Source organism: Buceros rhinoceros, unplaced genomic scaffold (assembly GCF_000710305.1).
Source record: "Buceros rhinoceros silvestris isolate BGI_N320 unplaced genomic scaffold, ASM71030v1 scaffold11372, whole genome shotgun sequence".
Classification (NCBI taxonomy): domain Eukaryota; kingdom Metazoa; phylum Chordata; class Aves; order Bucerotiformes; family Bucerotidae; genus Buceros; species Buceros rhinoceros.
The window spans coordinates 51,682-75,745 of record NW_010399521.1 but is presented as its reverse complement, the minus strand read 5'-3'; the positions used below and the strand labels follow the sequence as shown (position 1 = coordinate 75,745).

The following is a 24,064-nucleotide window of genomic DNA, read 5'->3' as shown; positions in this document are numbered from 1 at the left end:
GAAAGAAACATTCCACAGTTTTCTTTCAGCAATAGTAGTAATAGCGTGAATAAATTACTTTCAGAGATTTGACAATTATTAATACTTCATTATCCTCTATTTAATTCATTGGTCCTCCTGTTTTAAACCAACCTTTCTTGGATGTCTTATGACCTTTTTTTAATGGGTCGGTGACAGATTAGTATCTTAACACCACAATCTATACTACAATGGTCCACAGAGTAATATTAGTATATTTTTGTGGTTAAAACCTGCAAATTTTGAAACAGATAATAAAAGCAAGATTTCAACAAAACTTTACTGAATCCTTTGACATAAGAACTTCTGATTGCCTCTTGCAGTTTCTATCTATATCGACAATATAATATGAAAAGATGGATGTTCCAAGCACGTAAGATGTTCCCTCAAAGATTCAGCAAGGTACTTTCCCAAATTCAACCTCCTGCCCAGTCACGGTTTCAGAATTAATCTGAGCTCTCTTCAAGGTACCAGATACTACTTTTTGCCATGGCTTTGGATCTGGTCTCTTCCTGGGTACAGCAAGTGACAAATGTTCAGTATAGTCACTATAATATGTTATTCACTATATTCAAATTCTGTATGCGACTGTTTCACTGTCTTTAAAATGTTGGTTTACTTCTCAACGCCTCAGTTTTCTGCCAGCATACACGCACATTTTAATTTTGTGGAATAAAGAAATCTCTTTGAGGACCTCCATCTTGAAAGACCTAAAATTAGGTATCCTTCTAGAAGACCGTTACTGCTAAACGTAAAGTATGATCTCCTGAACTTGATGCTGAAGTTACTGCTTGCTGCTATATGGCCTGCAATGCACAAAGGTTCAGCCTACATAATTATTATTATTATTCTTCATTGCTTGTAGCACCTAGGAGACCTAATTGTGATAATCCCCTCTGAACTTAAAACAGCAAGACCCTTTGAATTTTTTAATAGAAGGTTAAAAGAAGAAACAAATTCCTATAGAATAAGAAGGGAAAACACATTCTTCAGAAATTGAGGCAAGAGACATGAGTATTAATAAAAAAACCAACAGAAAAACATCATTTTAGCAGCACACAAGCTTGAGGTTGAAATAGGGTATGAAAGAATTAGAGTGTGAGCTAGCTGTGACATTAGAGATTGAAAGGAAGATGTGATTAGGGTTAAAAGAGATCAAACAACAAAGACTTACTGCCAAAACAATTTTATGAATTTATTTGAAAATGCCTTAAAGACTTCTGCTAAAAAAATAAAACTGATGATAATACTTCAAGGTTTTTGTTTGTTCTACAGATAGTGCACTGACACAGAAAAGATACATTTCGAAGTCCTAGTTTGTTTTTCCATTCAATAGGAATGGTCATTTGAGAAAATACACTTAGTAGTAAGCTAAAGGAAGAATCCCTGCACAATGGAAACTTTTAACTGACCTTTAGACACACTATGAAAGACAACAGGCAACTGCTACTAAGTCATCTATTACCAGATCATTATCAAGAGGCAACTACTCTTTTGACAAAGGACCCAACTGCAAAATAAAGTAAAAGCAGTTTCTAATGTTGTTCACCCAAGGAAGGATATTAATTTGCTGTAAAAACCAGAAAAAACACCCAAACAGATTGTTAATGCCACCATCCCAATTCCAGCTGCTTTTATGTCCTAAAATACTGATAAATTACTAAACATCAGGTATTTTATTTCCATTAAAAATTAACATTTTAAGACCCCTTTGAAAATACTGGAACAAACTCTGGACATCCATACTCATACAAGATCCTGCATCTGGCAGGAGAAATGAATCCTTTGTTTTACTATAGAAAAAGTTACTTTTGGTTACCACTCTCCAGCAGATTTCAGAGTGCTTCACAGAGCAAAGTATGTGAAATCCAGAGGATTATTCCGGACTCTGCTGCAGCAGTATACAAGGCTGGAGAGCTGAAGTTAGATATAATAAGGAATATGCAGGCTGAATTAGGAGAGTTCTAGGAAGAAGCCAGGAAAGATTAGAAAAACACTGCAAATTAGAAAAACATAATTATTAAGATTAGTCTGATGGTCTTTGAAGCTAAAGCAAGGCCCATGAAAATCTAGCTGAAACAGATGGTCTACAAAATGCAACAGAAGACTGTACTGGGGTAACAGTTTTTAATCTGAGCTAACCTGGAGAAAGAGGTTGTGGGGAGTCAAGGACAAGTAATTTCATACGGATTGCATACTTAGCAGACTTAATAGATAATCCTGATAAACGCGATCAGTGATGAAAACAGTAACTTGGAAAAAAATACACCTTGACACTTACTGATCGTGAAGTTAAGGACATGACCAAGAGCAGTAACTTTCATCCAAGCTATTTAAAATTCGTATGAAAACATGACTTAAACTATGAAACATGCTTTCTGTCCATCTCAACGTCTCTCAGACCTACCAGGGCCCGGGCTAGAAGCTCCCACCACCACCAGGTAATGCTAAAACCTGAACAGAGTTAAGAAGTAAGAAAAAAACTGCATGCCAGCCTCACAGGCTTGATCTCAGCTTGTCCATATCCTGTGTCCATATACTCAGACTACTGCACAAACAAGTGTGATTTTGCAGCTCCTGTCTTGCAACTCTCTCCACTTCCTGTGTCAAGAACTAGAGTGTGAACTCTTCAGCAAAAAGTCTGTATTACACTTTCCTGTATCTTGTACTGGCTGTGGTTTTTTCCTTTTTAAGGAATAGCAAATATTTTTTATATAGTCAGGCACCTACTCATAAGAAACTCAAAGATTATTTCTCGGGTTTGAATTATCACTCGAAAAGAAAGAGACAATTTGATTCTTGCAGTGGAAAGTAGATGTGTCACATTTCCATGTATGTAATGTTCTGAACAAAAGAAAAAATGAGGCATATTTATCTGAAGACAAGCACTCTCATCTTCATTTCAAAAGAAACTAGTTTGCAGCAGCCTAAGAACAATAAATACCTATATTGGTCCTACATCGCTTCCCTACTTGTGCAGTTTCATGGGTCTCAAAAGTAATCAGTCATATCAATGAAAGCTAAAATAAATGGTCAGTTTAGGTACTAGTGAGGAGATGGCGGAAGTCAGATTTCCCAATACTACCGCATTTAATTTGTGTTCATATTAAAAACCACATCTTTCCCTCTCCCAAATATCTTTTCACGTTGGGCTAATGAGAGACGAAATCATACTATCCCTTGCAAAACTAGGGTTATGATAGGAAGACATATGCTCCTTAACACATTTCATTGATGGACAGTATCTTCTGCCATTTCTACCCGAACATGCTTTGGAATGAAAACTGATTGTTTCAAACTCCCAGAAAATGCATAAACCACATGTGCTTCAGAGACAATCCTTAAGGGATAAGCATACCAATTTCAATTTCAGAAACGGAATGTCACAAAATTAGTATTTTGGCTTTTACTTCTGTTCTTTAATTGTCTCATTTCTAGGCAATTGATAAAATGCTGTTTTATGAGAGAGCGTATTTTATTGCCATTAGAGACAGTATAAAATCCATTCAATTTTTTTTTTTATGGTCAATATTAGAAAATATTTGCAAATTTAGACATTACACGAAAAAGTAGTTCAATCTATGAATCTTGTGACTAAACTTCCACAATTGTGCTGAGTGGTGCAGTACTTTCATGTAGAGCAATCCTCTTACACTCCTCTAACTTCAGTTTTACCCATTTCTTCCCACCACTTTCACACTTAAAGATCACAGCAAGCCTGCTGCTTAGTGAAGAGACATGGGCAGGCTTTCTCTGCAGCCCTCTTATTCCCAGTGCCAGCCAACAAAACGCATCTAAAAAGGCAGAGGAGCCACTGAACTGGTCTTGGCCATTATATTAATTTCACCAACTGCACCGTTGCAGCATGACAAAGCTATTAGCGTGACTTGCATTGCACCTTCCAGCGTGGCTCGTAATCACATTTGTAACCCAAAGGAAAAATTATGTGCAAGGTGCATTTTCTCTGAAGGCTTGCTTGTACCCTCACTTCACAAAAAAGAATGTGGTTACCCAGAAACCCACCAATATCTCCACTGCTGACTTGTTATCAGGTAGTTGGCAGGCTCTGACATGTGAGAACTCAGTATGAACTCTAAAGTAAACTGTGATGTCTTTCTCAGTCACTCTAAGTATGAGTGTAATAAATTATTTTATGTCGTTGAGTTTGAATAGCTATTAATATTATTTCAAATTCAAGATAAATAAAACATAAAACAAGCTTAACTGAGCTGTTAGTCAACCTTCTACTAACAAAAACTTTTCTTGGTACTTGCTCCGTTTTATTTTCATGTCTACCAAATTATCACTTCTTTAGGGGTTGTTGTTTACAAAAAGAACCTGAAATTCATTTCTGTTTTAACCAAGGAATAGCTGTTAGATTCACCATGGAAAAGAAAACTATAGACTCTGCACAGAGTGTTTTAAGACTGTCAACATACACACGTCAATTATAAATAGAGAGTACTAATATTGCTACAAGGTATATATGCATTTAAGGTGCCCGATTATACTATTAACAAGCAGCTCTCCCATATACATACACATTTTTTAAAAGATAATTCAGTCTATTTAACAATTGACTAACAAAGCTATTCCTTAGCTCATCCCTGCCATAACCTGCTCTATTCAGAAACATATGGGAAAAGACATTAAATAACCAGTGAAAACCATGGACTTCTGGTATTAGTGCTACACATTACATACCCCTATTCATTATTCCACCTCCCTTGTTTAATCTATCATTAAGACTCAGTGACCCTACACTAAATTTAAAGCAGATCCTTCCTTCCTCCCATGCCTAAATTCACATACTTTTCTAGCTGGGGATGCCCTCGAGTATTAGCCACTCTACAGGGTTTCTCTAATCTCAGCTCTGAACTATGTTGTGCTATAGAAGCAAGAAATTGCTGGTTTACATCTTTAACTATGGAATCTTCCACCAAAAAAACCCCCTCATTTACTTAATAAGATAGAGAAAACCCTTTCATTCAGAACATATTTAACATGTACTAAAATTATGTATTTCCCTCTGTTTGATAAAGAATAAAAAGTTCTGCTTCCCTGTACTTGTGTCCCAAACACAATTTTTTTTTGAAAGAATTTTAAAGCTTTCAGAATTTTGTCACATTTTGTAAGAGCTAGATCTTTATTTGCATTCAAAGTCAATATGAAACAGGTTTTTAATAAACAAACAAAAAAATCTCAGGAAAACAAGATGATGACAAAAATCAGATATTGGATTTGGTTTTGTTTTTTTTTAACATAGGAACTAAAAATAAAATTTAAAAAATATTAATGCCTCTACACTTCCCATTTCTTTTTCTTGACACAGACTGCACTTTAACCACAGAGGCAGTATGAGTGAAAACATATTAAGAGTTTTCTACATAAGCGACAAGAATCATTATCATTATGTATTTGTCAGTTATTGTCCTGTCTTCCTCTTCCATGATAAGATGAAAATTGATTAAAAAGTTAAAGATGGTAAGACTGTGAGTGAAGCAGAGATGAAATTCTGCTGATTTAAAATGAATCGGGCAAAGGTACAATCTGAATATAGATTTTTATCTTCATCTAAAGAGGCCAAACAATTTTCTTTTGGTTTCATGAATAATACTATTTTTAGCATATTCAAATATATTTAATAATATTTCCTTAAAAAACAGAATAGAGTTGAAAAGAAGAGCTGCAACCTGACCAAAAACCCCCAATTTGCATTCTCGCTATCTCTTACTAATTTCTTTATTTCTTTCCCCAAACAAATCAGCTCTTGAACTAGTGGTAAGTGTATGCGAGTCATACTTATTTGTAGAATAAAAAGGGATTATGGGGAAAGCATATTTGTAAGGTTTGAGTTGTCAAAATCACATTTTTCTATGCGCATGCTATAGAGGGTTATTTCCATCTCATGTTCTCTATTAGAAGTTATCAGATAACATAAAAGAATTAGGAAGAGTTCAAATAAACACACGAAGCCGAGAGCAACAGTAGAAAATCTGAAGTCCAAGTTCTCCACAGGTACAGACACAGGAAGATGAAGGGAAAGCGTTACTAGATAATGAGAAAAACTAAATGTGAACTCTATAAAACTGGTACATGGAACAATTTGGAGATAAAAAAAGTATCTGGAAGCCCCTCCAATGCAGAGGCAACCCTTTAGTGAAGACAAGAAGTCCTGTTTTGCGTACTGACGCACTCCAGCGAAACTTGAACTCAACTTATGACAGAAAAGTTGACAAAAAAAAAAGTCGCAGAAGCTGTCTAGAAAATAGCATTTTTCATATGAGGAAAACATTATGAGAAAAGTTCACGACTTAAAATTTTTTCGGGATGGGTGAGTCCATTCATTCTTGCTTCAAACCTGTTAAGTTCCACGTTTTTCAAATGAAACTGCTACTATGAAGCATGTTTTGACTGAGAAGATAAACCTACAAACCTCTCAGGACCTGGATGAGAAAGCAACAAATGGCAAAAATCTAAAACATACTAAGATAATTTATACTAACTTGCAAGACAAAATTTTCAGGAAGTTGGATAACAGCATTCACAAAAAAATGCATGCTAAGGCCCCAGTGCCGCACCTTGTAGTTCAGGTGTTCTTACTGAACTGGACTGGCTTCCAAAATGGGACTGGTTAAATTATAAAAGTAAGTTGTCCACAATACCAAAATCACATTTCCCTTTAAGATTCCAAAAATTTAAAAGAAAACTACTTTATCTTGTTCTTCTAAGAGGAGTGTGCGACTGAGACTCCCTCAATGCAACAAGAATTTACTCTCTTTATCTTCAGTGGTGGCCACCTTAGAGATCTGTATAGCTCGAGTAACCCAGAAACCACACACTGCTGACATTACAAGCTGTTTCGCAATGGCAGAGGTCAACGTTTCTGGAATACACAGCTAAGCGCAATTTCTTCAGTGTCTGACCAAATCACGACAAGGAGTTACCACTTTACAAAGCTTTCTGTTCATATACTGCAGAATAACAACAGAAAATTTAATGACCCCTTAAGAAAAAGAGCTAACATGAAGCTGTCTGACCAGTTTCACTATTCTACTGTGCAAAATTGTCATCTCACTGAAGCAGAAAGATTTGAATAAAAGTTAATTATTAAAACATACATATTATTTTCTCTACATCTTTCAGTCTTAGCTCGACATGCAATTCTATTAAATAAGCAGTGAACACTATTCCATTTAATGAAAAAATTACTTAAATTGAAGGTTATTAAAAATTCAGCTACTCATTTCCACAAAAATATCTCTACTGCTGCACAGAATGAAGAGTCCCAAACAGAATTACCTTTTCTTTAAAATAAAACTAGAAACTATGTATTACAAAACAATACTCATAGATAACAAATATTAGGATCAGAAAAGATCTATTTAGCTTAAATTAACACATTTCTGTAAATCAAAGCAAAATTTATCCTCACTTTCATTCCTGTTACAGAATTATCACCTCAATAGCCAATAAAAAGAAAGATCTAATGAGGTATCTCAGTCTCTCCCAAATAAATATTTTCAGCTCTGTTTTTCTTTTAAGTGCTTGAAAGGAAAAGAGTAATGAATTGCTCCTGCGCAGTCTTTTTTATTATTCTTTTATAACAACAAGAGAGTTACACCAAGTCTTTATTTCTCACATACTTCAAAATATTTTTTATCTCACTGCAACAATGGCAAAGGAAACCTCTGACCAGAAAGGACAGTTATTTAACAGCAACACAGACGTTCTGCTCTGAGTAGTAACCTCCCCTGTTTCTACTAATGGGTAATGAGCTACAATGACAAAGATGTACTTGTTAGCTAAAAGCTAAGTGAGAGCTCTGCACCCTAAGATCCAGGAAACAGTACAGTATCCCTTGGGAATAAGTTTCCGTGAGAGACAAGGACCTAGACTTCTACCAACACCCACATCATTTAGCTACATCTTACTGAGTCTCCTGGACTACTTCTAACTAGTAGGACAAACATCTACCACTGGAAACAACAAGCACCCTCCAACCCTGAAAGCATCCACATTCGTCACGGGGTCCATGGGTTTGAGATGGGGAAGACAAATCCATTGGCAGTCCAGCAAGAATGAGCCAGAAATGTCATAAAGGACTGGGAGATTTTGCTGGTCATTCACCCGCAGAGAGAGTATGCCCTGGATCCAAATTGTTTCCAACGGGACAGTGAAATTATAATCACCTCTTTCGTGAACTATGTGAGAACACTTAGAAGAAAATTAATTAGAGGCACATTAAACAGATCAAGGATGCATGTAACAGGCAGGCTAAAGTGATGTGAGGTCTGGAATAGATTCATTAGCACTTTTCTTGTTGTTTCTGGCACTAAAAGATCAGCCTTGAGCAACCATAGCCTGGGAAGTTTTGAGGAGATCCTCCAAGGTCTCGTTTGTCAGAAATGTTCCAAATCAATTGGGCACATGATCTTTGGGCACTCAAACATACACCAGAAATAGTGCTTTCTCAGCGAGAATTCAAATCTCTGAACATGTGAGCATCACCGTGACACTGGAGTACATGAGGCTTCAGCAAACATACTACCAACAGCAGCTGAAAAACATTCCGTAAAGAGCTTGTGACCCTGCCTGGGCAAGTGAGCTGTCACCTAACCAACCAGCTGAAAAGGGACCAAAAGCCAAGTAACCCATGACATGGACAGTGCGACTGCTGGCAATAAATTTGGTGAATTTATATTGTATCTTTGTGTTTCTAAGTAACACATGCATGAACAGCAATTCTGACACACTCAGAGGCAAAGACAGATCTTGGGCAAGAAAAGTGCTGCAGCGTACAGAGAGGAGGCTGGCACAGACTGACCTCCTTGAGCAGAAAAACAGCCCAGGACCATTCAAACTCCCAACAAGAACGCAAAAATAAAGGCATACTGTTTTAAAGATAAGTATTCTCATGTTGTACTGTTTTTAGACATTTGGAATAGTTTGTGTAAAATCCTCTTCCCTTGAAATAAGAGGCCATTATTAAAGCCCGGTGGATTAGAAGACCCAGAAAAGGCCTGCCTGCAGATGTCTTGTGAAAACGAATTCCTGAAAAGCAGCAGGAAAAAAGGTTGCAGAGATGGCAGGAAGCCAACAAAAAGCTAAGAGCTGCTGGTAATGGTGTCACAGAGACAGGCATTTTAAATTGTAATCCCAGACCAGAAGAAAAGTAATCTGTCACCAAAGCTATGGAGAAAATGGCAGATCGGACTGGAGGGGAAATAGGTCTCTCTGAAAGAAGAGATTGAGATAGCAGCTATTAAATACAGGTCCCTCCACAGCAGCTTTTCCAGTGATGATACCCTCCCTAAGGACTCTGTCAGGGTTTGCAAGGAAGCCATGGGTGCAGGAAGCCATTCAAAGGCTTCTGCAGTTCGTTCCGCTGCGTATCTTTGACCTTGTTGCAGCCTCTGAAACCATGGAATCAATCTATGCCTGAAGAAATGCCCTCCATTACTCAGTGAAATTCAAAAGTTCACTTGCATAAGTGACCAAAAAAAAAACCCTGTTTCTAGACATTGGTGTACAGGTAACGTCAAAAAAACAGGAAGCTTCTGTCCACCACCACCTCTTCAAGAATGATATTTCAGATCCAATCCTTGGAAATGGGTCACCGAAAGTTTAGAATCTGGGATGGAGATTTTGACAATACACTAGTGTCACATTATCTTTAAAATATTACTAACGTACATCAGACACTAGCCTTGGGAAAGATGTAAATTAACCCATAGGAAAGCTCAAATACCACCCACATGAACAGGCTGAACAGTAGAAATGACAGCCTTACACTTTTGTTTTTCAGTATCTGTCTCTGAATCAGAAGATCTTAAGGCATGTTCACTGTGCAGGAATAAAGAAGGACAGAAAAACACATTTCAGAATAAAAACTGTGTAGAAATACTTGCAAATTAAATGCCTCTTTTTACTTTCATCAGAGCTTTCCTTTTAAAAAAGAATCAATATAGCTTCAGAAGAGTAAACTGTGTGCGGTTGTTCTTCCTGCCTCAACAGTGCCAATTAAATTCTGAACCCTAAATCTTTATTGTTTCCTACCAGCTGCTAACCAGAACGAGCACTGTGATTTTCTGAGATCCCAGGCTGAGACTTGCTATAGCAGCAGTTAGAAAAAATATTCTTGTTTTGACTTGTCTGCTGGGTAAACTTGACATTGAAGCTACATGATCGAAAATAAATACATAATACCAAGATGTTAATTTTACAGAAACACTTAACTTCTGTGACCGCAATTAACACCCGGGGGAAAAACAGCCATTGACAGGTCTGCCTTGCTGCTGCTTCTGCACTGCTTCTGGGGCTCCCTTTCTGAGCGGTAGGTTTGGCTTCTATGAGAAGCTGGGCTGCCACCGACCCCAGGGGCTGCCTTCAAATCAGCACACGGGGAGGAATAGGGGAGCAGCATGACAGGGAGTTAAATACAGCTATGAAATGTCATTGACTCCCAGCTAGGATCCAAAACAGAGGTCTAAGGACAAACAGCTACTAAGAACAGCTCATCTACTCCTCCCTCTCCCACCCCCAAGCTCTGGAGGCACCTCTACACAGAGCGCAGGAGGACACCACTCCAAGATGACACCAACAGGTTGCGGGAGCAACATCCTACTTGTGCAAGCAGACAGGAGAGCAGAATTAGCCCTAAATTCATGATTCAACAAGGTTTTAATTTTTTATAAAATAACCAGAAAAACAAGCCCTCTTAAAGCGCATTTTGGGAACACAGCTGATTGTTTTGCATCTCCACATTTTGGCTCCCCATCTCTCACTTCATTCCCTAAGATCACAGAACACCCGCCACAACACCGAACTCCTCCAAAACACCATGAACCTCATGATATGGTAGAGCATTTTCACGTTTATTCAATAATAGTGACCTTTATTACCAAAACTGAATGAAGAACTAACTAAATAAACCACCCATCGTCATTTTAACAGGGGTAGAACATGGATAACACATTTACAGAAACTAGAAGTGTAAACGAGTTTTTATTTATGATGGGTATAGACACTAAACTTCCTAGTAATTTCTACTACATTTGAATTGCCAGACAAAGAAGAGAGTAGAACTGACTTTTCTTTTTTCTTTATTCCAATGGCATTACAGTAAATCAGTTGTGTCTCCCAAATAAGGGGAACAAAAAATGGTAGGAATTGACCAGAAGCTTTAAAAAAGCATTTTAAAGAAGCATTTCTTGTCCTTGAAACCAACCAGAAGTCAAAGGACTCCTTTTGGCTGAACAAGAAAATCATCATGGAGAGAAATCCAGGAGGGGACCCTAAATACCTTGAAGAACACACCACATTTTTTTCCCCTCGATATTATTACAAAGGTAATCAATTTTTATTACATAAAGTTGAGAGACTGTAAAAGGTGCTCAAATCAAAGTCCTTATTTACACAGTTGAATCTGTGCCACTTCAGAGGGAGGGGCCAGTTGCGCGCACGCTGCGCCTCACCTAAAAAATCCACCGTGCAGGCCTGAAGGGTGCACTCATCGCTTGCAGTGAGCGTGGGAAAAGTCCTTCCCAGATCTTCGTTCCCAAAGTCAAGCCATGATGATGATGATGATGATGACTTCAGAGGGAAAACTTAAAGCTCATTACAGTAAGGTGGTAAGAGCACTGGCAGAAGCTTTATTACAAGGTTTATAGCGTATTCCGTATTTGGCATTGTAGTTCTTGGGGTTACTTTATTGCTTATAACCAGTATAGCTGGTTTTAGTATAGATTCTAGTTTCTACTTGCTTGCACAGCGAAGATGGGGCTCTCCAAGGGAATGAAAAGTTTTGCCATCTACTAGATGCATATGACTAAGTGTTCTGTAAATACAAAGGGGTTACTATGATTTATTTGTCATGTATTAACTAATACAGATTGAGATGATTCTTTTTACCTCAGCAAGGACAAGCCTTACTTTGCTTTTACTTAACCTAATTCTCTCTCTGTTTATATTAAAGTCGAACAAGCTGCCCTTAAGATAAATAAGAATATTCACACAACAGTCCATGTTGGTTTAACTAAATCAGATTAGAAGCACACCTTTATTTTTAAACTATGTAGTGTTTTTGCACAGAGCACTTCTAAGCTGGAAAACAGTATTAAATCAGCGCCATGTTCTGTAAGTTTTCCTCATCAATACAACTTAGAAACGTAAAGTTGACAGAGAAGTTTTAAAATAGTCTCAAGATTCTGAAGAACAAAATGGCAACCTCAGAAAACACCAGCTAACTACTGACCAACCCCAACTTATTTCAGAGATACAAATGCCTACCAAAGCTTAATAACTGAGTAATAAATCCCTTTGAATCAATGCATTTGGAACACTAATTCAAGATGATTAAAGAAGCAGATAACATTAAGAATTAAAATGCAGAGCACATAATATGTAAACATCAAATACAAAATAATATTAATTGTTATATACTTCTGTATTTGCACTACACACATATTTCAAATGCAAATATTAATTTGGAGAGAAATACCTACTGTATATGCACACACTGAAACAGTCTGCTCAGCTATACTGCATCAATGGTTATTTGACCAGGTACAGCACCACAAGCTGCTCATTTACATATTCAGCTATTCTGCCTGGTTCTTCCCCCTGAAGACGTCAAAATGCCACTGTTCTACAGATCCATATGAACAGCTCCCTCCTCTGAACCACAAGGATGAAATTCAGGGTATAAAATACGCATCAACAAAAAGATACCAAAAATGTAAAAACCTAGGAAAGTGTAATTTTACTGAACTATGGAAGTTAACACCAAGAATAACAATTTAGTTGATTGGAAAAAGCGATGAAAAAGAAAACATGTACGTAGACTGACAAAGAATAAAAGAAACAGAAGAAAGCAAATTCTTAAAAAGAACAGGGAAAAAAAAAAAAAAAAAAAAAAAAAAAAAAAAAAAAAACGAGAGAAAGACATGGTTTACCACAGAAGAGAAAATACAAAATTTGACAATCACAAATGTGTAAGTTAAAACTGAATGATCCTAGGGCCAACCCATTACCTGGCACAAGGCTAAAGACACAAAAAGCGAACTGAAATTGGATTTGCAGTTCTGTTCTGAATCCAGTGTCTTGAGAAAACAGATGCTTATTTCAGACTGCATGTTAAAATTATCTTCTACTTCAAACAGTCTGCATTTCTGTTTCAGGAGAAACATTTAACTTTGAAGTTTTATTGTTCTTCGAACTGATCTTAAGAAAAAAATGGAATGAAACACAATGTTATTCTACTCCTGTAACGGAGAAACAATATCATTCTGGGTATTCAAACGGCTTGTCCTACTGCTCATGTCGATTCCTTGCATAAATATACCCTGCAGTGAGTTGAAAACACACTTTTCACTTAATCTTCCATTTATTTGTTCCCACTCAAGGAGAATTTGGCCACCTCTGTTTACAGAATTATTAAAAATGACAGTGTTTCTGCTACAACGGAGCAGGCTTCCCAGTGGTGTGACATTTGAAAATAGCGTTTTGCACCCAAAGGACTGATGCAGGTCCATTCCTTGTAGGACAGAATTGCATTAGTGCTCCACACTCCTCCTGATCTTCAGTCTCCCACTCGTCCGACTTACTGCACTTCAGCTTGCGTGTTGGAGCCGTCTCAGAGCACGCAAACCAAATACCATCAGAATAAAATTAAAACAGAAGATGCACAATTTTTAAATGTCAGCTACTAAGAAACTTTCAATCCACAGGACAAGATTAGAACTGGTTGCTAGTAGAATCATCATCATCATCATGGCTTGGCTTCGTGGACGAAGATTTGGGAAGGGCTTTACCCACGTCAGCTACTAAGAAACTTTCAATCCACAAGACCAGATTAGAACTGGTTGCTAGTAGAATGGCAGAAACATAAATAGCATGGCCGTGAGCTCCTCACCACCGACTGGTTCCCTGCGCACTGTCCTGCATGCTAATGGAGCCCTCGCTGAGAACTACAACTTAACGTTCTGTGGGAAGATTTAAGGGGGAGAGTAAAGACATCTCCATGGCAATACAAGTTTCATCTCAGACTACTACTCTTAGTTCATCAAAAAAGAAACTTTCATCCCACACAGACCTCACAGAATGCACTGGAGAACTTCTATGTCTTGTAAGACCCAGCCTTGAAATACTAACGTGGACCTGCCTGACTTGACAGGTCACCTTTCCTATCAGGGAGAAAGTTTTGCTTTACTGATTTGCATTACAAAAAAAGTTACCTTCTTCACCGCTCTGCTGCTGCTGGGTTTTGTGAATGTCAGAACTTCTCCGTTCTGTTTGTCTTAGTCCCGGGCTAGGCTGCCCTGTGGTCATAGCTCTGTGGTCAACAGTCTAGCCTGTTCTCTGCCAGCCCAGTGCCAATGCACAGAATAAAAAAGAGCCAAGACCTTTTCAAGCAGAGTTGGGTAAAGTTGTAGTTATAGGTGAAATTGTCACCACACAAAGCGCTGCCCAGATTAATCTAAGCACTTCCGACCCTCCCCATTTTTTAATTATTCAAGAATAAGTTCTTCTTGACTTAACAGAGGAACTTTTTGTGGGTAAGTGCAAGAACAGTTTATGCAATGTACAGAGAGGAGATGTTGGAACTGAAATTCAGCTTATGGTTACAGAGAAACTAATAATGGGACACCAACAGCTCACAATGTTTAAGGAAGAGTTACTGTTTTAAGAGTTGTTGCATTCAGTAAAAGGCAGCTGGTCATCAGAAACAAGTAAAATTAATTTGAGAGCAATGTAAACCCCTTGTCTTTCTGTTTCTCCTAGAAGAAATTACAGAGGTATTTGGGGTGCTGCATTTTGCCATGATGCTGTGAAAGAGATGATTGAAATTAAGTCAGTTCTTAGGATTCATTATTCCTTCTCTCCATCTCCCTTCGTCGGGTTTGGAGTAAGGTATGTACAGCTATGCCATGTGATACCAGGCACTTGGATTTACTACCATTCTATAAATACAGACTTATAGGAAGAGGCTCTCTCTTCCTTATAGACAAATTGCAGAAAAATAGTCAGAAATCCTTTTTCTTTGTATTCCTCTTCCTTTTTTTCTTTCATTGCTTATCTGTTTCCAATATTGTGGAAGTCTTGAGATATTCTTCTACACATTGAAATGACAATAACATCATAATTTCTAGAGCTACTAGATGTCAGATATACTAGGTAAAACAGCTACTACATAGGAACACCTTCCTGAGGAGGAAGAAGAGTGGTGAGAGTTAAGGTCCTTGGTATACCAAATCTCTGTTGTTCACAACCCCTCTCCCCAATCCAAAGCAATATGTACAAATAAATGACATCTCAAATTTTTCAATTGTTGAATGAAATTCTCTGAATTGCAAAGGTATCGTCCCCAAGGAATCAACATTAGCAGTATTCTGTGCTGCATATGGCACAGTCTTTCTACCAGCTGGGAGGACTGACTAAAAAAACCAGTCTCTTCTGGCCAAACTGAAGACTTGTTCTTTTTAACTTGATTCAGTAAGAAGTAATTAATTAACACATTCCTGGTTATTCACAAAGCTGTAGTTCCCTAAATAAGATAAAAACAAACAACATAATAAAACAATAACAAAAAGCCTTGTTCATGATTCAACCCCCTTTCCAGTCAGCACCTCTCCCAAAGCTCCTTTCCTTATCTTTTCACAAGGCCACATTGCCAGTCCTTGCTCTGGACGGCATTTTCTTGACGCTGGTGGTTGTCCTACTTTCTTGCCTTTACTCCCAGTTTGTTTACTTTTCCTACTTTTTTTATAAGTCAAACAATACTTCACATAATAGTAGCCACAGGAATCTCACTGCTATTTTGTTTTGGGTAGTCACATGTATGTGGTTTTGGGGTAAGAAACCAGCTGTTTCAAACAATTCATGGTCTGAAAAGTAGAAGATAAAGCCACAAATCACTGCAGTCAACAGTTTTTATCCAAACAACAATGGCAACACTGGATATATGCATTAGATCTTGTGCGTTTTTTGGTTGGTTGGTCATTTTTCTAGGGTGGACATCAAAATGATGTCTACTTAAATCTACTGAACTGAGCTAAAAAGGAGCAAGAAAACAATCAAGGCTATTTGCAAAACAGAAGAAAAGTTAGAGGTAGTGAACAGAAAGCTCCTTTCCTTTTTCCTGTGATGCTTACTATTGGAAAAATAAAATATCCAATACAGAAGCAAGTTCTGCAGAACCAGGAAGCAACCTTTGGTGAGAAGGTAGATGACCCATTCCCTGAGATGACCAAAAATGAGCAGGTTTCATACTGGAAGACGCCTGCTTATACCGTGCTCATGTTTCCTACTGTGAACATTGTCCTCAGAGGGTTAAAGATGACCTGTTTGCTGAGATGACAGGCAAGTAACCACAAACTTCACTCAGATTGCCCAGATCTCCTGGCAGTTGCCCTACTTCCGGAAGATTTGGTTTTCTTTTCTGTTCTTTTTAAGCCTAGTTTGCTCCTATGGCTATGTCCAGCTATGCTTTAAATAGTTTGCCTCCACCATTCCCAGAGGAGGTTTAACTGGAGAAACATCTCTACTCTTTCTTTTTCTTCTATGTCCCTACAACAGTAGATGCAGTCTCAAGCAACTTTTTGAACCATCTGTGATGCTTCTCTAGTTGGAAACCGGGTGGTTTGATTTGCATATACATTAAATACGGACTTTTACACTACAAGCTTACTTAATTTCTGCTGTCCACCATCATCCCAACACATCTTCCAGCATTATTGCTTTCAAAATGAGGTAAGAATAAGTTCACTTCGGGAAAAGCAAAGTAGATTCACGGCTTGGTAAAAAACCCAAAATTGTGATCAAACTGTATTGTTAGCAATTTGTTTGTCTAAATCTTTTATGTATGATGAAAGATTATTATCATAATTCATTAGCAAATTACAGACTTTGTAATGCAGGCGGTCTCAAATTTGGCTTTGTATCAATCATTTTAGACCAGCTGGGTAGAAATTAACACAACTCTGGGATACATAAAATGAAGTGCTCTTTCATTTTTAATTCACTGGAAACTTTGAAGGAAAGAAATGGAAGCTCTTTCAAAAAATGTCAGTTTTCCCAGATTTTTGTAAATCATTCCATTTCACTGTAGAGATACATAGATACATAAACACATAATGGAGTGTATATAATCGAATACCACAGTAACTGCTCTATCAGAATAAATATAATATTAAGGATATGTAAAAGAAAAACAGAGCTGTTAAAAAAAAAAACCTTCTTTCACTGTTTCAGAGGCAGTCATATACGTTAGCAATCACCAGAAGAATTATTGAATAAACACAAAAGCTAATAGCTTAGCTACTCTCAAGATACAATATTGTCAAAAATCTTGCTCTGAGCTTTTCCAGCCCACGGAGATGACCTTGTACGAAACCGCATGTTTTGATAATGTCTGCTTTGCCTAAGCTACAAGGCGCAGTGTATAGTGACAGCTGCATTTGGGAGCAACTTAAAACAAATTTTATCTTAGTGGCACCTAATCCAGAGACTGGTACAAGCAGCATGGAAAAGTCAGTGTCAAAATTAAACAATGAAGGCTTTTCTAGGAACAGATGCTTTTTGCCTGCAGCTGTAAAAACCTTAAAACAATCCTACACTCCACTGTCTGGTCACGCAACAACCACAAAGCAAGGCATAAATTTTGCCACTTATTGCAAATGTTTGCCGAGAGCTTCTATAACCCTTTTTAAAAACAGTAACAGGGATTTCTTGAGGGTGATTAGGAGGCCATTTTATCCTTTAAATGAGTGCAAGGCTCTTCAATTTATGCCCACGATTCTTGGTACAAAAACAAAAGCATAACTTCTCAAGTTCATGTTTTACACAGATATAGGAATGTAACTGAAAAAATCGTAAGAAAAAGGTTTACTGAAGAGCTAGTGTACTGTTTCACCAGGCAGTGACAAACATTATTAATTCACATTAGAAAGAGCAACTGAGTATTTTCTTTGCATAGCAATTACAGAGCGATGCATTGCAGCGCTATCATTACACTGCTGCTAAGATACTGTTGACCATTTCAGTGTCATCTCCACAACTACTATGTTAAATATCCTCATCACCTCAACTATCCAAAAATTTTCCTCTTTCTATTAAATGAATGCACTAATAAACTTTAAACTGAAATATAGACTCTTAGTGAAAAAACTTCTGTAACTCCATGAATAAAAGTAAATCCTCAGTTCCCTATGAAGTGAGCAATTTACAATGTCAAGAATCTAGTTGCGCTCCATATGAACTGAGGGGGTTTTTAGATTAGCTTCTGTTGTGTATTTAAAAGTGATAGCACCAACATGATTTACATAAGTACAATACTTTCAAATATTTTCTCACCAAGCAAGCACTCTAAAATTGTGAAGTGTTTCCTTTCTTGCTCAAGTTAAAAAAAACCCAAACTTTTCCAGAACAACAGTTCATTAGCACCTCACTATTTATAAGTATAATTGAGTTGTTTGATGAGAGAACATGAGAGAACACTGTGCCTACTATAATTTGCACAAATACAAATTTCATTGTTTGAAAACAAATCAGCAATTCAATGATCGTTTCAGTTTTTTTCAATATAAGTGTATATCATGCAATAATAGACGTGATCATATTATAGTTAACGCAGGATAGAAAGGTTAAACCATGCTCTAGTACGCTTTATGAGCTGTATATTATTTTTTAATTGAAAGAAATGCTAACTTTTATATTTAGTTGAATCATAACTGAAAAATTATTTATACACACAGCAGTGTTATGCCATTTAGCTACAGAGTACTGCTTTCCCACCTTAAATAGCACAGGAACTTGGGACATGGCTGTTTAATATGTTCATAAAGCTGCTTAGGTTTTTTTGTCATTTCATGCTAACACCTTTTTAATAGCTAGCATTATGATAGAAGCCCTGCATAAAAATTCTCCACCCCGAAAGTAAAACACAGCAAATATTCAAACTCAGAATAGCAAGCGATGGTTTTAATTGCCGTTTTTTAAAAATTCAGGTTTTTAAATTAGGTCTTGATCCCCAAAATCCCTAGCATCCTTAAATTACGTGAGCAAAGCCATGCAATTCAACATGATTACTTCTAAAATAAGGACAACTCACATGACTGAGCATTTACGGAGCTGAACCTATAACCAAAATTATAACAATGACTCCTCATTACTTTCAAATTCAGCTAAATTCATCCTTATCCTTTGAGAGTTTCTCTCAGATCCAACTACACTTACGGGTGGAGTGTAAGAGAGACAGAGAAGGAGAGAAAGGAAGAAGTGAGATAATAAACATACACAGAAAACTATAAGCGCTGATAAATCCAAAGCTAACAGATGTGTGACTTCTAATTAGTTATAATAATCTGTGCTTCAACGCTATGGAACATGCCTCACCTTCCCTTGGAAATCAAACAGCTTCCTTTGGAGTTTTAAACTCTCTGAGTGCTTCTAAATTTATTCGAGAAAAAGCCTCGCTTTCAGCAAATTTTATATATCTACAGTGATAACTTTATGAAAGGAAAATATTAAAATATAATTATCCTAAACAGACACAGTCTTGTGAAACTAACCCGACATTCATATGAAAATACAAAGCATTGACTATAATGAATTTGATTCATCCTTGGACACAAAGCTTTACCACAGTAAACTCAGTCAACTGTTGCTCTTGCTTTTATATTCATAGTACTTAAATAGCGCACTTTAAAACAAAAAAAACTCCAATTGGCTTTTCATACATCCACCCTCCCCAAAAATAACGCACTTGAAAAACCCAAATGATATGAAAAGGCTTCAAGGCCTCTTTTCTCCTTTTCACAGCACTTTTTTTTTATTTCTGTTTGCAGTAATCTGCCTTTCACTTTCTCATTGCTACAGAACAAACGAGGAGGCTCAGCACTTTGAAAAGGGGGCTCAATGTGTAATGGGTCCACTAGAATTAATTTAGTTGCACCAAATCCATTGAGCAGTGAGGTTTTTTTCTCTTCTCAAATCATTTTGAGTCGGACGCAGCCCCCAGCCTTTGTAATTCTAGTAAAGCACTTAAAGTGCACAGTAGGTGTTCATCAGGACCATCTGGTCAAAAGCAAAACAAGCTGCTGATTTTGCCTTTGAATAGAATGAAGCAAGTGTGAATTAGTCTCTTCAATTAGCACTATTACAACCTGTCAAGTGCATATTGTAAAACAGGATTATTACAGTATTGGTCACCAGTGCAATTATTTACTCTCTGCCTTTTCTTGCATATAAAAATATCCATGTTTACTAGTTTTTGATAACTGACGATCGTTTCTTTAATGATATGCACGTCCAAACCCAGCAAAACCAAATTACAGGTTATGAAACATATTGTCTCAGGAATATATTAAGCTTCATAATTAATAGAGAAGTAGAAGAGTGCCCTTCCTTTACCTTTTATTGCTGTTTCTGTTGCATAAAAAGAAAAATATTATATACATTTACGAAAACAATCTCTTCGAAACAGATCGCTACAGCCAGATATTAAGATATTCTAAGTGCCTAATAAAGCTATCACTTTCTAACAGGTATGTAAAAGGTATTTTCTATTTATTTCCCAAGGAACTTGCCTTAAATTACCAATAAATGATGAACAAAAATTTTTTAAAACCTACATGATAATTTACAGAAAGTTTGTCAAGGATTTCTTTCAGCAAATACATTTTAGTTTAGCAACATGCTGGTTTTCTTTAAAAGAAAGAAAAAATAAATTGAGAAGTTGATTTAGCTTTACAAAAAACAGATTTGTATCTCCTTGTTTAAAAAAACCAAAACCCAGCCTGCTAGCTGGATTCAGTTGCTACTGTAGTAACTATCACAGTGATAGGTGTTTAAATTATGTATACTGTTGTTATGACTCACTACAAATTGAATGTAATTTTTATATTTTATAAAGCAAACAAAATGAAATTTCAAATGTCATGAAAAATGACTTGAGTACAATCGGTACAGCAACAATGTATTTTACAAACTTCTCCAATATTAAAGAAAAATTGAACATTAGTGTAGAATGTTTCTGCACCCCTTGTTAAATACCAAAAAGTGTTAGTTACTGATTTTTATTAACATAAGAATAATTTTCAACAATTTTAAAGTAAAAAAGATCTCAAAATATAACACAACTGTTTCTGAAACCTATGTTAATGTATGTACCGTAATTGGGTATGTCCATATTCTGATCTCCAGCAAATGTATTTTATGTAATTACTTAGCTACAACATTAAAAAGAACGTTATTTGTGTACACATTTCGTGTCGCCATGCCAATGTCTGACCTTTACTGTGGATGATCTCGCTCAACAACAATTGCCTGGAAAATATTTTGTTCAGATACCAAAAATCAGATCTAAAAAATGTACAAGACCTTAAGGAGGATTATTTTCCTGCATGCTGAAGGTAATTCATCTGCTTATCTGTATTTATATATTGTGTTTATTTAGGCCCTTTAAATAAGGTTTCTGCCTACATGAACATAAACAGGGGGGGCTTGTATCTTGTTCACATTTACTTATAAAAAATTTTTTAAAAATTCAGCACAAAGGACTTCAAACTGTCATTAGGCTTTGTCAACACAGAATTGATAGTTTATCTCAGCCCAAGCAGTTGCATGCACAAACAGTTCCCCCTCCTGCCTGGAGTGCTATTGGATACATTGCTTTCCAGAGTCCACCTTACCCAGTAAGTCTATAGGGAACAAAGAACAAATCCATTACCTACGGCAGGTGACGGGGATGCTCAGCGGCTGGCCTCCGATGAGGTTATTGGCTAAAGGAACGCAATAAAGAGCAGATGCAGCAAGGCAGAGGCAGCCAGTATTTAGGGACCCATCTCCTTTGCATTGTTTGCACAGATTTTATGTTTTACTTGGAATTATAGCACCAGGTACATGCTTTACCTAGTATTCTCAGCTGGAATCTCCAGCAGTTACAAAATAAAATCACCAGTCTACAAGAGGCCTGAGGTTTCTACATATTTAACTCGTCCACCCTTTAGCAGCCACAGCTTGTGTACACTGGATAATTCTGTAATCCTGCACACAGCACCACAAAAAGGCTTCAAAGTCTGTACCAACAGTCAGACAGACAAATGCAAACTCCTGTTTTTAACAGAGTTATTCAGTTTGTTAAAAAAAAATTTTTTCATACATCACTGACTGAAACGACAAAAAGCATGGAGCATACTGTTGTGACAAGTACTCAAATTCAAAAGTTTTTCACAAATCAGTTTGCTCCAGGACAAGAACACAAACTTGCTTTCCATGAAACATTTAAATATTCCCCTCTCTGAAAAGGGCTGTCCTTCATTTCTGTCAAAGAATGTAACTACAACTTGCAAAAATGAGCAGTAGAAACGTTCATTTCTAAATGAGAACGCGGTTGTAAGGGTAGACAGAGAAAAAATTACCTTGAATGTGACAATGACTTGTAATAATTTAATTACCAAATCAAACGTTAAAAATTCTCTCACTGCAATTACGGATAGCCTCAACAAATTATTTTAGCAGAATAAAGAGCAAGTATTCGGACAGAAAACTCCTTTTAGTCTTGTAAGTAGTAGGAGTTCCATCTGTTAGAATTGTTCTTATTTAACCACGTAATACATTGGAAATGCATCCATTTACAGTCTCCAAACTGGTATGAAAAACCTACTAATTTCCACTTTAAAATGCGTATCATGGAAAAAAAGTTACCGTGGTATTTCCCAGAACAGGATCTTCTCAGAAATAATTTAATACTGTAATTTTACAAGAACAAATAGATGTCAGATATCTGTGACACAGATTAATTTGCAAGTTAGACCGACACGTTATCATTACCTTTCCAAGTCAGCAACTCCCTTGCCCAACTCACCAGAAAAAAAAAAAAAAAAATCGGAATTTTGGGAAAGGCTCATTTAATTATCATTACCTTTCCAAGTCAGCAACTCCCTTGCCCAACTCACCAGAAAAAAAAAAAAAAAATCTGGAATTTTGGACAAGCTCAGTTTAATTTTTTACTTCATTTCTGAGTATTCCCTAGAGGCTCTTAACCCCTCATCAGTACAACTGAATGCAACTTCTGTATTTTTAAACTTACTTTTTAAATCTTAATAGGTAAACAGTTGAGGATGTAAAAGAAAAAAGCATCTCCAAGTAACAACATGCATCTACTGATTTAATACAGAACAAATTGTGGAAGCAGACACAAGCACTAGGGCTTCAGGCTTCTCTCAGAGAATTTTCTGTCAGATTGTTTCCCCATTAAACATCAAGATTTCTTTGAAATAACTCATTCAAATATCATTTACTATTAAACATGCATTCTAAAAATAAGAAAAACGACAAAGAACTGAAGCAATAGTAGTTTAGGAAAGCGCAGCTGAGAGCTCACTGCATTTTGCATTTAATCCATTGCAAAATATTATTGACACTTTTGAAAGGGTGGTGAGGTTGGGGTTTTGGTGTGGTGTTGGGGGTTTTTTTGAGGGAAACAAAAAAGCTATTTCTTAAAATTCGCAGTACCAACAAGAACAACAAACTGCATCAGCCCTGGTGAGACAGTTGCACCCAACTGTGGCAAGCAGTAGAACATTTATAGAATTTTAAATATTTCTTTTAATAATTTATGTAGTCATTTTGAATCTTTCTGCATAGAATATAACGTGTGAGTAGATTGCATTAACACTGCTTAAACATTTCAACTTGTCAGTATGGCCAAGTCGATTTCTGAAATATTTGCAGTATTTTCCCATCGAAACAGTAATAAAGGCAGAATAAATATATGCCACTACTTTATAATCACTGAACATTAATGAATATTTTATGTCTTTTTAAATCTCCCTGTTTAATTTAAAAGGGTGAAATTAAGTCTCCTCCCCGCAATATGCCAATTATCTGTAAATCAAACAATAACTTGGCCATTATACTCCTTTTTGTTAATATACCAGAGGCTAATTTGAAAACACTGAACAGCATTTTTAGGTAATAATTGAATAGTCCTTCCTGCCCTCTTGTGGTTGGCAACTGCAACACTCACAGAGCTTTCCCACGA

The 24,064-nt window shown here is 36.7% G+C and overlaps 1 protein-coding gene across 1 annotated transcript in view; it reads right to left on the bottom strand.

Annotated features, from left to right (window-relative positions):
- The window catches only part of FAF1 (Fas (TNFRSF6) associated factor 1), a 165,751-nt gene that overhangs the window by 90,161 nt on the left and 51,526 nt on the right, over positions 1 to 24,064 (bottom strand). The window lies entirely within an intron of this gene.